The 16,414-nt window shown below is 45.8% G+C and overlaps 1 protein-coding gene across 3 annotated transcripts in view; it reads left to right on the plus strand.

Annotated features, from left to right (window-relative positions):
• Positions 1-16,414, plus strand: part of LOC137353112 (sodium/calcium exchanger 3-like) — a 373,612-nt gene that overhangs the window by 103,539 nt on the left and 253,659 nt on the right. The window lies entirely within an intron of this gene.

The raw sequence follows: 16,414 nt of genomic DNA on the forward strand, positions 1-16,414 counted from the left end.
ACTGGAGCACCCGGAGGAAACCCACGCAGACACAGGGAGAACTTGCAAACTCCACACAGGCAGTACCCAGAACTGAACCCAGGTCGCTGGAGCTGTGAGGTTGCGGTGCTAACCACTGCGCCACTGTGCCGCCCCAGTCTCTTACTGTATCTGAGAACAGATTCTTCCTCAGAACTTTTCAAGTGTTTAAACTATCAGGTGATTGCTTCTGATTTTTTTGGCATGGCAGAGCCAGGTGGTGCAGTAATGATTGCCCCTTAATGTTCTCAACGGTATTTAGAATGTTGTTATGTCTGGGAGTTGGTACAGTGTGTGATTGTACCAATGCATGGCACCATCGTTCACCTCTGATGGCTGAATGACCGCCTGTGCCATAATGACGCGGCACAGTGGCGCAGTGGTTAGCACCGCAGCCTCACAGCTCCAGCGACCCGGGTTCAATTCTGGGTACTGCCTGTGTGGAGTTTGCAAGTTCTCCCTGTGTCTGCGTGGGTTTCCACCGGGTGCTCCGGTTTCCTCCCACATACCAAAGACTTGCAGGTTGATAGGTAAATTGCCCATTAGCAATTGCCCCTAGTATAGGTAGGTGGTAGGGAAATATAGGGACAGGTGGGGAGGTGGTAGGAATATGGGATTAGTGTAGGATTAGTATAAATGGGTGGTTGATGGTCGGCACAGACTCGATGGGCCGAAGGGCCTGTTTCAGTGCTGTATATCTAAACTAAACTAAACTAAACTATGACTCTATGACATCAGCAGTAGTTTGCATGGGTTGCCAATCTTAGCCACACTGCTGTATAGACAGAGTTGCCAAGATAATTGAGAATGTTGAAAAGGTTACCAAGCAGTCAATCAAAAGGGGTTTGCATTTATTAAATCTCTCAGAAATGTCTCAAAGCATTTGACGTACAATGAATTACTTTGGATCCACAGTGACTGTTGTTATGGAGGCAAACTTGGGGTGGGCATTAAATGCCAGTCTTGCCAGCCTTACCTACACATCAGTGTTAATAAAATGCCCAGCTAATTTGAACACCAATTAACTCACAAACAGCCTTAAGTTTTGGTGCAAAAACAAGAAATGCTGGATTCACTCAGCAGGTCTGGCAGCATCTGTGGAAAGAGAAGCAGAGTTAATGTTTCGGGTCAGTGACCCTTCTTCGGAACTGTTGTTGGAGGGAGGAATGTTGTCCAGGTCACTGGGAGAACTCCCCAGTTCTTTTTCAAATAATGCCATGGGGCTTTTAACATCTACCCGAAGGGGCAGACTGATCCATGATTTAATGTCGCATCTGAAGGACAGCTCCACAGACAGTGCAGCACTCCCTCAGCACTGCACTGCAGTGTATTTATGGGGCTCAGGTTTCTGAAGTGGGACTTAGAACCCATGACTTTTTGAGTCAGAAGCCAGAGTGCGGCCAACTCAGCCCGGTAGACAATCTACGCATTGTCTGCAATGGAGTATGCACTTTAGGGACAATATCTTGGGGACCTGGTGGTGAGTTGGAACAGTTTTGACCGTATTTCTCAGTGTGACTGTGCAGAGTCAGGAACTTTGCACAAGCAATGAACTACCAGTCCGTCACTGAGATCCTAACCAGGACCACACATGAGATATCTTTGCAGTTTACTAAAGCCTTTTTATTCTGCAAAGTCTCCCTGATTTCCTGGCATTGATTCCATTTCTACCAGCTGTTTACCCCCCTGCAAGCCTCTTTGGTCAGAAACGAGCCTGTAGCAAAAACCTCAATCCCTTTGCTCCCCTCCTTCATATCCCATCCTGGTATCTAACGGAGCAGAACAGCCAATTACCAAGTGAAGACAGCCCCACCTTGGAGACGGTCAGTGCACAAGTCCTGATTGGTTATTCCCTCCAAAGAGAGAAGATAGTTTATTGACTAGGGCTCCACAGAAATGACTGAACATCCTCACATAAACCTTCCCTGCATTACAAACAAAGAAAAATGAATGGCTGGAAAGTCCAGGTGGGCCCTCAAGCCTCTTGAATTCAGAGAGTCAGCACCTATCGCACCAGCTGGCAATGCATTCCAGAGTCATAGAATCATGTACAGCACTGAAGGAGGCCATTCGGCCCATCGAATCCATGCCAGCTCTCCACAGGGCTATGCAGTCAGTCCCCCTCCCGGGCTCGATCCCCGTATCACTGGGAGTCGATTTCCCTCAGGTGGCCATCCAACTTCCTCTTGAAGCTATTGATTGTCTCCGCTTCCACCACCTTTGTGGGCAGCGAGTTCCAGGTCATTATCACCCGCTGCGTAAAAAAGTTCTTCCTCACATTCCCCCTGCATCTCTTGCCCAAAACTTGTAATCTGTGTCCCCCTAGCCCTTGTACCATTTGTTAATGGGAACAATTTTTCCTTGTCTAGCGTATCTAAGCCGGTCATAATCTTGCACACCTCTATCAAATCTCCCCTCAATCTCCTTTGTTCTATGGAGAGCAAACCCAGCTTTTCCAACCTAACATCCATCCCATTCCTACTCTTAACACATTTTAAGCACAGCTCCCCTGATCCTTCCCATTCTGCCAAACCGGAATAATAATTCCGCAGCCACACTATCCAGCCCAGTCTATTACTATTCATTATAACTGTCCCCCAAACATGGGAGTGATTTAAAACTAAACCACAAACCTGCACGAAAGAGGTAAGGCATCTTAATTGGCATTTGTGACAAAATCACTAACATTATAATTTGACAAACAGCCTTGCCATAACAATGCATATTTGTGAAAGATTTAGAGAGCTCTGCTGCTCTGTCAGGGCATTTATTGTTTGGCTGAACAGACTGTGTCTTTAGCCCACCCGATCACTGATCTGGAGACCATTCTTACCCTGAGTGCCCAAACCTGACAGGTTGGTAATTCTGTGCTACGTGCTAACACTAGGTTGACATCAACATAGGAAGCCCAGAGTCACAGCTAGTGCTGTACTGCAGGGAAGAACCTAGGCTTTGCTTGACAAGTCTCCACAGTGGAGATCAGAAATTCAGAGGGAGGAGGGTCATGTCCATTTGTCCAACCGTGTGTTGATCTCTCAATGCCCTGTGTCCTGTTATAGAGTCATAGAGCCGTACAGCATAGAAACAGGCCCACCGCGTCCATGCCAACCATAATGCCTATCTATACTAATCCCACCTGCCTGCATTAATTCCATATCCCTCTATGCCTTGCTCATTCAAGTACCTGTCCAGATGCCTCTTAAATGTTGCAATTTTCCTGCCTCCACCACCTCCTCAGGCAGCTCATTCCAGATACCCACTATTCTTTGTGTGAAAAATTTACCCCTTTGATCCCCTTTAAACCTCCTCCCTCTCACCTTAAATCTATGCCCTCTAGTTTTAGTCACCCCTACCATGGGAAACAGATTCTGGCTATCTACCCTGTCTATGCCTCATAATTTTATATACCTCTATCATGTCCCCTCTCAGCCTCCTTCGCTCCAGGGAAAACAGACCCAGCCTATCCAATCTCTCTTTATAACTCAAGCCCTCCAAACCAGGCAACATCTTCGTGAATCTTTTCTGCACCCTCTCTAGCTTAATCACATCTTTCCTGTAGTGCGGCAACCATAACTGCACACAGTACTCCAAATGCGACCTAACCAACATTATGTACAACTGTAACATGACGTCCCAACTCTTGTACTCAATGCCTCGGCCGATGAAGGCAAGCATGCCTTACGCCTTCTTCATCACCCTGTCTACCCGTGTTGGCACTTTCAGGGAACTATGTACTTGCACCCCAAGGTCGCTCTGCTCAACAACACTCCCCAGGGCCCTGCCATTCACTGTATATGTCCTGCCCAGGTTTATCTTCCCAAAATGCATCACTTCACACTTGTCTGCATTAAATTCCATTTGCCAATCCCTTGCCCACTTTCCCAGTTGATCTATATCCTGTTGTAACCTGAGACAACCTTCTTCACTGTCCACTATACCACCAGTTTTGGTGTCATCTGCAAACTTACTAATCATGCCCCCTACATTCACATCCAAGTCATTAATATATATGACAAACAACAGAGGGCCCAGCACCAATCCCTGCGGCACACCACTGGTCACTGGCCTCCAATCGGAAAAACAACCCTTCAATACCACCCTCTGCCTTCTGTCACCAAGCCAATTTTGTATCCAATTTGCTAGCTCACCCTGGATCCCATATGTTCGAACCTTCTGGACCAGCCTACCATGCGGGACCTTGTCAAAGGCCTTGCTAAAGTCCATGTAGACAACATCCATCGCCCTGTCCTCGTCAATCCTCTTGGTCACCTCCTCGAAAAACTCAATCAAATTCGTGAGACATGATTTCCCACGCACAAAGCCATGCTGACTATCCCTAATCAGACGATGCCTTTCCAAATGCATATAAATCCTGTCTCTCAGAATCCCTTCCAATAACTTTCCCACCACTGATGTAAAGCTCACCGGCCTGTAGTTCCCTGGCTTATCCCTGCTGCCCTTCTTAAATAAAGGCACAACATTAGCTATCCTCCAGTCTTCCGGTACCTCACCCGTGGCTAACGATGATACAAAAATCTCTGCCAGGGCCCCAGCAATCTCCTCCCTTGCTTCCCATAGCATCCTAGGATACACCTGGTCAGGCCCTGGGGATTTCTCCACCTTAATGCGCTTCAAAACCTCCAACACCTCCTCCTTTGTAATGTTGATATGCTCCAGGATATCGCTGTTCCCTCCCTTGAACTCATTAACTTCCATGTCCTACTCCACGGTAAATACGAACGAGAAATATTCATTTAAGATCTCGCCCATTTCCCGTGGCTCCACACATAGATTGCCATAGTGATCCTTAAGGGGACATACTCTCTCCCTAGCTATCCTTTTACTCTTAATATACTTATAGAATCTTTTAGGATGCTCCTTTATCTTATCTGCCAAGGAAATCTCATGGCCCCTTTTCGCCCTCCTAATTTCCTTCTTAAGTGTAGTCCTACATCCCCTATCCTCTTCGAGGGACTTGCTCGATACCAGCTGCCTATACCTGACATATGCCTCCTTCTTTTCCTGACCAGACCCTCAATATCCCACGTCAACCAAGGTTCCCTAAACTTGCCAGCCTTGCCCTTCCATCTAACAGGAACATGCTGGCCCTGAATTCTTCCTATCTCTCTTTTAAAAGCCTCCCTCTTGCCAGACGTCCCTTTACCTGTAAACAGCCTCTCCCATTTAACTTTTGAGAGTTCCTGTCTGATGCCATCGAAATTAGCCTTCCCCCAATTTAGGACTTCAACCTGAGGACCAGTCCTATCCTTTTCCATAACTATCTTGAAGCTAATAGAGTTATGGTCACTGGTCCCAAAATGCTCCCCCACTGATACATCAACCACCTGTCTATCCTGATTTCTTAAGAGGAGGTCGAGTGTAGCCCCTTCTCTGGTAGGGCTATCCACATACTGCTTCAGAAAACTAACCTGGACACACTTAACCAATTCTTCCCCATCTGATCCCTTAGCACTAAGGCAGTCCCAGTCAATATTAGGGAAGTTAAAATCACCTACTATTACAACCCTATAATTCCTACACCTATCTGTGATTTCCCTACATATATGCTCCTCCACTCCCCTCTGACTATTGGGGGGCCTCTAGTATAATCCCATCAAAGTGATCACCCCTTTCTTATTTCTAAGTTCTCCCCATATGGCCTCGCTGGACATTCCCCCCGGGATATCCTCTCTAAGTACTGCAGTGATATTCTCCCTAATCAATAGTGCAACTCCCCCTCCTCTCTTACCTCCACCTCTGTCACGCCGGAAGCATCGGTACCCTGGAACATTGAGCTGCCAGTCCTGCCCATCCCTCAACCACGTTTCCGTAATAGCTATAATATCACAATCCCATGTACCGATCCATGCTCTGAGTTCATCTGCCTTACCTGTAAGGCTTCTTGCATTAAAGTAAATGCAGTTTAGCCGACCAGACCCTCCACGCTCCCTGTCCTGCCCCTGCCCGGCCTGCCTACTGGACTTGCTTGCTTTAACCTCGACATTTGCCTCAACTATCTCATCGGAGAGACTACTACTTTGGGTCCCACCCCCCTGCAAGACTAGTTTAAACCCTCCCGAGTAGTACGATTAAACCTCCCCGCCAGGATATTGGTCCCCCTCCAGTTTAGATGCAACCCGTCCCTCTTGTACAGGTCACCTCTGCACCAGAAGAGATCCCAATGATCCAAGTAGCTGAAGCCCTCCTGCCGACATCAGCTCTTCAGCCACACATTCATTTGCCTTATCCTCCAATTCCTACCCTCACTAGCACGTGGCACAGGGACGAATCCTGAGATTACAACCCTAGAGGTCCTGCTTTTTAACCTTCTGCCTAACTCCCTATTTTCACTTTGCAGGACCTCATCTCTCTTCCTGCCTATGTCGTTGGTACCAATATGGACCACCACCTCTGGCTGCTCACCCTCCCCTTTCAGAATGTCCTGTAGCTGCTCCGAGACATCCTTGATCCTTGCACCAGGGAGGCAACATACCATCCAGTTATGTACTTCCAGTTTGGTGCCCTTAAGCATGTCACACAAAATGGGCTGTGACAAACCAACGCCACTAGCTGTTTGCTGTACTTGCATTTGCCCACAGACTTTCTATAGGCATTTATACTGGGACTCCCTGTCCACCAACCATCCAAAAAGCACAGCACCCTCCACAGGGGTTCTGGGACCTGTGTGAACAGGACAAGCAACTCCTTAACCAATCAGATTGAAGAATCGTCAATGAGCCGTACAGAGTCTGAAGCAGGAAGTGCCAGCTAGAATTGATGTCAAATCAGGTATAGAAAATGAAGTAAAGAGAGGGAAAGACTGGATTAAGAAATAGATGAAAGAAAAAAGTTTTAAAAAGTTATTTAAACAGTTCTATTTTTTAAAAAAAAGGTTCAAGCGTAATTAAAGGCTGAAGGAATGAGACTCCACACTTGGTAAGGTTGATTTTCAATGCCAGAAAGGTTGTTTGGCAATAATTAGGACTAACTTACCATGCTGTTAAAAGGGTACATACACTGCAGTGAACAAGCCCTAACGTTTTCTGGCGAGTTTAGTGCATATATATTATCAGGTAAATACAGCAATTTCACACTGTTCCATGTATTTTGGTGCTAAGTCTCTCGAGGAGATAGGGTCATCTTGCAGCTTCTGGAGGAGCAGGGAATCTCAGAATGTAAACTCTGGATTTCTGTGTTTAACTGCGCTTGTGCGGTAGCTGGAAGTTGCTGTTAGCCTCACTGTTACTTCTACTGCAAATTCTGGCCCAATATAGCAGACAGCCCTGCAGTGATGCAGCATATTGCAGCCTTTTACAAGTGTTGGGAGACTTTTGAGGTTTTGTATTAATGATTGTGGTGAGAGTCAGCAAACTCTCACCCTCGGATTGGTTCCTGAGCTGTTAAGGCAAATGAATTTTCCAGCGATTGAGATTGCAGGAATAATTCAGGTTTTATGGATTTGGATTTAACTGACAAATGAGCACTTCACTGAGCTGTGAAATTACCTTCATTCCCAGGACACAAGCTCCTCTACCTAATTTTAATCATCAGTAACAACTCACTGCTCACTTTGTTTAACATTATCTCGTTTTCTCCTGTCGACTATTCCTCTTTTCTTTTTGCCGTCTCTCTTTCTCTCTCTGACTCTACCTCTACCTCTGATTCTCTCTTTCTCTCTCTGACTCTACCTCTACCTCTGATTCTCTGGCTCTCTCTTCCTCTGTATCTCTCTCTGCTCCTCTCTGTGTCTCTTTATCTCTCTCTCTCACCATCTCTGTCTCTCTCTCCCTCTGTCTCTCGCTCTGTCTCTCTCTCTACCTCTGTGTCTCTCTCTAACTTTGTTTCTGTCTCTCCCCTCTCTGTCTCACTCTCTCTGCCTCTCCCTCTGTGTCTCTGGCTGTCTCCCTCTTCCTCTATCTCTGTCTCTCTCTCTCTCCCCATCTCTCTCCCGCTCTCCCCCTCCTCCTCCTGTCTCTCTCTGTCTGTCTCCTTCCTTTCTCCTTTTGTCTCTTTCTCTCTCTCCTGTCTCTCTCCCTCAGTCTGTTTCTCTCTCATTGTCTTCCTCTCACCCTCTGTCTCTCTCTCTCTCTTCTCTCTGTCCATCTCCAGGAGACTTAATCCTGCTTTTTTACTCTTGCTGGAGCTAAGTGGTATGTTCAATGGCCCACTGCAAGTTTGCTTGTTAACCCTTTCCTGCCAGGCTCAGCGAAATTCCTGTTTCCGGAGGCCAACCAGTTTTATCGGTTTTTCAGTTTATGCACTTCACATTTCATGGAATCCTAGACTCATTCGGCATGGAAGTAGACCATTTGGCCCATCGTACCTGTGCTGTCTCTTTGAAAGAGCTATCCAATTAGTTCCACTCACTTGCTCTTTCCCCACTGCCTTGCCAGTTTTTTCCAATTTAAGTGTTTATCCCAAATTCCTTTTGAAAATGACTATTGAATCTGCTTCCAGGACCCTTTTAGGCAGTGCATTCCAGATCACAACTCACTGTGTAAAGAAAAATTATCCACATCTCCTCTTCTGCTTCTTTGGCCAATTAGTTTCAATCTGTGTCCTCTGGTTACTGACCCTCCCACCAATGGAACCGGTCTCTCCTTAATTACTCTATTAGTAGCACTTTCCCAGAGTGTAGAGTCCTAGCTCTTTTAGGCTATTTTGATAACAAAAGTGCTTCAAACTGAGAATTAAACTAGTGGTTCCCCTGTGCACCCTTTCCAAAACCTCAACGTCACCCACCGTGTGAGGAGTGTTGTAACTGAGGCCTGACTAAGGTCTTGTACAAGTTAATCAGACTCTCCCAGAGCTGAAGGGACGATAAGATAGAACAACAAGATGGAGTAATGCTGCTTAACGTACATATTGTGAATCATTTATTATTTTCCTTATACAAGGAGCTGATGATGCTTTACAGCTGTGGCAAATATTAAACCATTAATATTCACTTGCTTGTTTCCTGTTTTAATAAAGTTTGTCTCGGCAGTTAAACAAGGTCTCAAGGACGAGGAGGATCCTCGGGAGACCCCGATTAAATCAAAGTCATGACGTGAAGGGTTTTCTGCTCATTGCCATAGACAACGCAACACGATTTACAAGTTGTCAGGGCCAGTGGAGCTGCTGTTGAGACTGTAGGAATCTAGCACTCTTCTGTGAGATTAATCTAAAATACAAAAGCCAGAATCTATACTTGTAATGGAAAAAATGGCAAGGTTGCAAGGAAAAAGCAAGGGTGGGGGGGGGGGGGGGAGGTTAGACTAATTGGATAGCTCTTTCAAAGAGCTAGCACAGACACGATGGGCCAAATGGCAGTGAAAGTTGGATGTGTAATGCTGGAGCTGCTGATTCTGCAATGCCGCGTCATCGAAGACCTCACCAAGCTTTGTCCAACCTTCTAACCTATGGGCGCCCATTTATCAAAGATCCTCCTACTTCATTTTAACACAAGCTCAGAGTTTCTGAAGGGGCTTTGAATGAGTCATTGTGATGAGGAGAGGTTTCGGATGGAGGGCAACTTCGCCCTGAAAGCGCTGTCATTAAAAGTGTAGAAACAATGGCCGATTCACAAAATTTACTTAGAATTCACAGCACAGGAACTTGGCTCTGGTGGTCCATGCGGTGTTTATGTTCCACACAAGCCTCCTCCCCAACTACTTCATCTCACCTCATCAGCATGTCCTTTTACTCCTTTCTCCTCCATATGCTTGTCTATCTGCCCCTTAAATACACCTCTGATATTCACTTCAACTATCTCACTGCCGTTGGTTAAAATATCGTTGGGTTCCGAATGATGTCATCAGGCCTTGATCTTTGAATCACTTAAAATGGGGTACGTGTGCAGATTGAATCTGGTGACTGAAGTGGGGGTGGAGTTAAAATTGGGGCTTTATGCAGTAGTTACTCAGGAAGTATTATTATGAGTACATGAAGCCTGAATATTTAGGTTAAAAGCATTGAATTCTGGTCCATTTTGATCCATGGGTAAGTGGTTTCGAGCTCTTTTGCCTACCATCCATCCCCCTCACCACCAGTCTCTGGACCTTGACTTTAAGCCCTGGGGTAGTCGTGAGTGGAAAGTTCAAGGTTAATAATCAAAGTATCTCAGAACAGCAGGCTTGCCAATATAAACAGGATAGCAGCGGGTGCCATGAGAACAAAACGTGGCTTACCATCTGCTTTTAATGTCTGACTATTATCTCCAAGAAATTCTCAAGCAAGGAAATAAAGGACTGGGACGATATTGAACACAACTGATTGAAGTTTAACTTTAATGGTTAACGTCATAAACATAGGCAGAGGGGTCCATTAAATATAGTACAGAAAGAATGTTTAGGAAAATAAGCTGTTAATTAAACGGCTCAATGATTGAAGAACACATAGGTCAGGAAGTCTATTTTGAGAGAACTATCTTTGAAAATTTTCATTCATGGGATGTGGGTGACGGCATTTACTGACCATCCCTAATTGCCTGTGAGAAGGTGGTGGGGAGCCGCTGTCTTCACAACCGAGGGCTTGCTAGGCGATTACAGAGGGCAAGAAGAGTCAAGCACTTTGTTGTGGATTTTGAGTCACATGGAGGCTGGGTAAGAACAGCAGATTTCCATCTCGAACAGACATTAGTGAACCAGATGGGTTTTTATGACAATCTGGTAGTTACATGATCAACATTACTGATACCAGTTTTTTACGCCCGATTTATTTATTTAACTGAATTTAAATTCTTCAGCTGCTGTGATGGGTTTTGAACTCATATATCTGGAGATAGATATGTGAATCATTAATCCCTACTAGTCCAGTAACATAACCATGATGCTACTGTTCCCAGTTTCTTTGAAGTAAGGAACTATGACCGTTTGTATAAATAAACGGTTTTCCAAAGATTCAACAACAGATAACTCATAGAGTCATAGAGTTATACAGCACAGAAACAGGCCCTTCGGCCCATCGTGTCCGTGCCAGCCATCAAGCGCTGATCTATTCTAATCCCATTTTCCAGCACTTGGCCTGTAGCCTTGTATGCGATGGTGTTTCAAGTGCTCATCTAAATTATTATTATTATCTGTGTCATGTACCTTTGACGTAGGCAAATAGGGTGTATAAAAGAGCATGTTTCTCAACAGTTATTTACAGAAAGATACATAAACCAAAAAGCTACTCTCTGTGTACAGTGTAGATCAATCACCGATACTGGATGTCAATAAAGTCTGTTCTGTTTACTCTGCCAACAAGTGTCTCATGCTTTCTCAAAGCACGTTGTTCTCAGCCATAGGAGGGAGTGGGTTGACTGATAGTTGACCCTGACAATGAGAAAGTCCCAGAGTTGCCTAATGAAGGGGAAGGGCTGAGTATCTGTCTCCTCTCCCTCCATTCTGGTGATTACCTCACAATGAAGACGGAGGCAAGGGTGCTTCCACCCATCTTGTCCTGCTGCTGTGTGATGCCCTTGTGATGACGTTGGACTATCCTGTGGAACAGGGTTTCTGCTGCCTCCTTTGGTCAGTTTACTCACAAGCTTACTTTGGAAATGACTGGAGTTGCTCATGGACTATATAGAAAGGAAATGACTTGCATTTATATAGCACCTTCCTTGACCTCAGCACAACCCAAAGCGCTTTACAGTCAATTATGTATTTTTGAAATGTAGCCGCTGTTGGACTGTAAGAAACGAGGCAGCCCATTCATGCACAGCAAGCTCCCACAAACAGCAGTGTGACAATGGCCAGATAATGTTTTTTGGTGACGTTGGATGAAGGATAAATACTATCCGGGACGTCGGGGAGAACCCCACTGCACCCCCCCCACCCCGCTCTTCTCTGAAATAGTGCCATAGAATCTTTTACACCTACCTGCGAAAGCAGGTTTAACATCTCATCCGAAAGACGGCACCCCTGACAGAGCAGCACTCCCTCAGTACACTCCTTCATCGAGCTTGTAATTGGGCCCTTAGTTCATTAAAGAGGATCTGTGCGTAGCAGGCCCGAAGCGACTGACTGCTCAATTAGACACCCATTATAAGCTGGCCGAATTCCCACAAAACCCATTGAATAGGACAGTGCGTGATAGCATGAGGTAGAACTTAGGGAACTGAATTTCCAGTCAAGAGCCAGGAGAAGTAGAGAAAGAATATTTAGAAATTAATTAAACTACTCAGATAATTGAAGAACACGCAGGTCAGGAAGTCTTTTTTGAGAGAAATATCTTTGAAATTATTCATTCATGGGCATCGCTGGCTAGGCCAGCATTTATTACCCATCCCTAATTGCCCTTGAGAAGGTACTGCCTTGACAACAGAGTGTTTGCTAGGCTATTTCAGTTAAGTGTCAAGCAAGTGTCATTGCTATGGATCTGGATGTGTAGGCCAGACTAAATAAGGATGTGTAGGCCCTGTTTGATAAAAACATTTCCAAGGACTTTTGCAGACGATTATTTGTAATTTAGTGCCACATTAGGATTATAAGATTCCTCCAATTGATTTGCCTTGGTTGAAAGATAAACAGGTTACTTTTGATTGGAATTGTTGAATGCTTATTGGCTACTGCTTTCCTCATTTATTCCAAGACAGGCAGCATGGAGAATCCAATTTAGTCCCACTCCACATCGTTCTATTTAACCGGGTGCTTGCTGCAAAGCCATTGTATGTTGTTTACGGCCTGTCACTCAGAATGTTTCAGCCACAATCAGGTAATAGAAAACCCATAATATTCAGAGTTCCCAGATCTGTTTAAGATCTTCAGAAGGTTTCCATGGTGGGTGTTAACATTAAGGGACTCTTGGTGCATAAATTCTTGCAGCTTCCAGATTCTCCTGCAAGTAGTACTGTTGTTTGGAGGTGGGGACTATTCTCTTGTTTATTTACCCCCCCCCCACCCCCGCCACATCGCCACCCTGTGTGACCGCACAAATTAAGGACGCGCTAAGCCTGTATTTTGCCCTGTTATCCCACCCCAAATCAGGTGACGTAGTAGCAGAAACAATCGGGAGAATCAGGCTGTGAGGCCTACACTCGACCTCCTTCCCCTGTTGGGACTGCCGATGGCCCCCAACCCGTCCCTGTGCCATTCTTCACCAGCACTCCCTGGAACTGCAAGGTGAAGCTTGGCTTTAATCCTTGGGGTGATGTTGGGAAGGCCTCAGGATCTCTCTGTGATGGGATAGGGCCAAGTAGCTGCCTCTAGAAGACACAGGCCTGCACTAGAAGTGGGGTAAATTCAAAACTAATCTGTGGAAGTAATATTTCATTAAGCGAGAGGGCAATCTATGGAACAGAATCACTAGGGAAATGGTGGAAACAGTTAATATTGATTCATTCAAATGTAAATTAGATAGACTTCTTTCAGAAAAAAAAAACATTTTGAGATCCTGGCGGGTGTAGCATGCTTGGAAGGAACAATTACTTTTGGACCTGTAGTACCCAAAACTCTCCACTAATGGGGGTTTTCCTCATCTCATGTCTGGGTTTGTTGTAGACTAATTGATAGAGATTGATTGTTATCGTTAATCAAAACGCCATTATTGATTTATCATGTGATGACCAGAATGGCACAAGGCAAACTTGGCCTTTTCTTGTCTAGCTATTCCTCAGTTGCCTCTCCCTCAATTTTGACCCAAGCTCTTACCCGCTGAGGCCTGCTGTAGAAGCTTCATTGCAGTCTTCAGGGTTCCTCCGCCCCTGTTAAATATTCTCCCACCTTACAAGGTTCCCCAGTGAGGGTCTTGCTACAATACTGCCTCAATTTTCTCCTGGCCACAGACAGCCTCCTGTTTGTTGGCGGGAGTCCTTGCTGGGAGGTTGCTATGGATACGTAATGACCACCATTCCAGAACACTGGGCCTGGGACATGGCAGGGTTGGAGAGGTGGAGTCAAAAACCCTGTAGCGGCATATAAAGGAACATTTAGCTCAGTGAATCCTGGAACTGTAGAAACATTCTGACACCTTGTTAAACAGTCAAGAAGCCCAGTAGGGCCCCCTGACAGACACAGAGGGGCACCCCAGGTTTGGTGGTGCCAAGTGATAGTTGAAAAGGAAACATTTGCAGGAAAGAGCGGGGAAGTGGGACTAATTGGATAGCTCTTTCAAAGAGATAGCACAGGTATGATGGGCTGAATGGCCTCTTTCTGGGTTGTATAATTCCATTTTCTGCTCACAAGCTCAATTCTGTCTCCAGTTCAAAACTCGATAAACTAGAGAGGGAAATAGATGTTGCCAGAAAAGGCTGTCTACCCCCAAAATCTACAATGTCACAGATCTGTTGCTGTGCTTTTGACCGTGGATGTGAAGACTGGCTCCAGTCGCCTCGAACCTTGCTTTTCTGGGCCAGAATTTGCTTTTATCCATAGACATATAGAGAAGTTACAAAGAAACAGGCCATTCAGCCCAACCAGTCCATGTTGGCGTTTCCCTCCATGCAAGAGTATTAGAACATAGAACATAGAACAGTACAGCACAGTACAGGCCCTTTGGCTCACGATATTGTGCCGAACCTTTAACCTACTCTAAGATCAAACTAACTACCTACCCTTCATTCTACTATCATCCATGTACCTATCCAAGAGTCGCTTAAATGCCCCTAATGTATCTGCTTCTACTACCACCGCTGGCAGCGCATTCCACGCACCCACCACTCTCTGTGTAAAGAACCTACCTCTGACATCTCCCTGAAACCTTCCTCCAATCACCTTAACATTATGCCCCCTGGTGATAGCCCTTTCCGCCCTGGGAAAAAGTCTCTGGCTATCCACTCTATCTATGCCTCTCATCATCTTGTACCCCTCTATCAAGTCACCTCTCATCCTTCTTCGCTGCAATGAGAAAAGCCCTAGCTCCCTCAATCTTTCTTCGTAAGACATGCCCTCCAGTCCAGGCAGCATCCTGGTAAATCTCCTCTGCACCCTCTCTAAAGCTTCCACATCCTTCCTATAATGAGGCGACCAGAACTGAACACAATATTCCAAGTGTGGTCGAACCAGGGCCTTATAGAGCTGCAGCATAACCTCGCGGCTCTTAAACCCAATCCCCCTGTTAATGAAAGCCAACACACCATACGCCTTCTTAACAACCCTATCAACTTGGGTGGCAACTTTGAGCGATCTATGGACATGGACCCCAAGATCCCTCTGTTCCCCCACACTACCAAGAATCCTGTCTTTAAGCCTGTATTCTGCATTCAAATTTGACCTTCCAAAATGAATCACTTCACACTTTTCCAGGTTGAGCTCCATCTGTCACTTCTCAGCCCAGCTCTGCATCCTGTCAATGTCCCGTTGCAACCTACAACAGCCTTCCACACTATCCACAACTCCAGCAACCTTCGTGTCATCGGCAAACTTGCTAACCCAGCCTTCCACTTCCTCATCCAAGTCATTTATAAAAATCACAAAGAGCAGAGGTCCCAGAACAGATCCCTGCGGAACACCACTGGTCACCGAGCTCCAGGCTGAATACTTTCCATCTACTACCACCCTCTGTCTTCTATGGGCCAGCCAATTTTGTATCCAGACAGCCAACTTCCCCTGTATCCCATGCCTGCTCACTTTCTGAATGAGCCTACCATGGGGAACCTTATCAAACGCCTTGCTAAAATCCATATACACCACATCCACTGCTCTTCCTTCATCAATGTGTTTTGTCACATCTTCAAAGAATTCAACAAGGCTTGTGAGGCATGACCTGCCCCTCACAAAGCCATGCTGACTGTGTCTAATCAAACCATGCTTTTCCAAATAATCATAAATCCTGTCTCTCAGAATCCTCTCCAATAATTTGCCCACTACCGACGTAAGACTGACTGGTCTATAATTCCCAGGGTTATCCCTATTCCCTTTCTTGAACAAGGGAACAACATTTGCCACCCTCCAATCATCCGGTACTACTCCAGTGGACAGTGAGGTCGCAAAGATCATCGCTAAAGGCGCAGCAATCTCTTCCCTCGCTTCCCATAATATCCTTGGGTATATCCCGTCTGGCCCCGGGGACTTATCTGTCCTCATATCATTCAAAATTTCCAGCACATCCTCCCTCTTAACCTCAACCTGTTCGAGCATATCAGCCTGTTCCACGCTGTCCTCACAAACGACCAGGTCCCTCTCACTAGTGAATACTGAAGCAAAGTATAGATTTAGGACCTCCCCTACCTCCTCCGACTCCAGGCACAAGTTCCCTCCACTATCCCTGATCGGCCCTACCCTCACTCTGGCCATCCTCTTGTTCCTCACATAAGTGTAGAAAGCCTTGGGATTTTCCTTAATCCTACCCGCCAAGACTTTTTCATGTCCCCTTCTAGCTCTCCTAAGTCCATTCTTCAGTTCCTTCCTGGCTACCTTGTAACCCTCTAGAGCCCTTTCTGATCCTTGCTTCCTCAGCCTTAAGTAAGCTTCCTTCTTCCTCTTGACTAGCT

The sequence above is a fragment of the Heterodontus francisci genome, chromosome 40 (assembly GCF_036365525.1).
Source record: "Heterodontus francisci isolate sHetFra1 chromosome 40, sHetFra1.hap1, whole genome shotgun sequence".
In the NCBI taxonomy this organism is placed as follows: Eukaryota; Metazoa; Chordata; class Chondrichthyes; order Heterodontiformes; family Heterodontidae; genus Heterodontus; species Heterodontus francisci.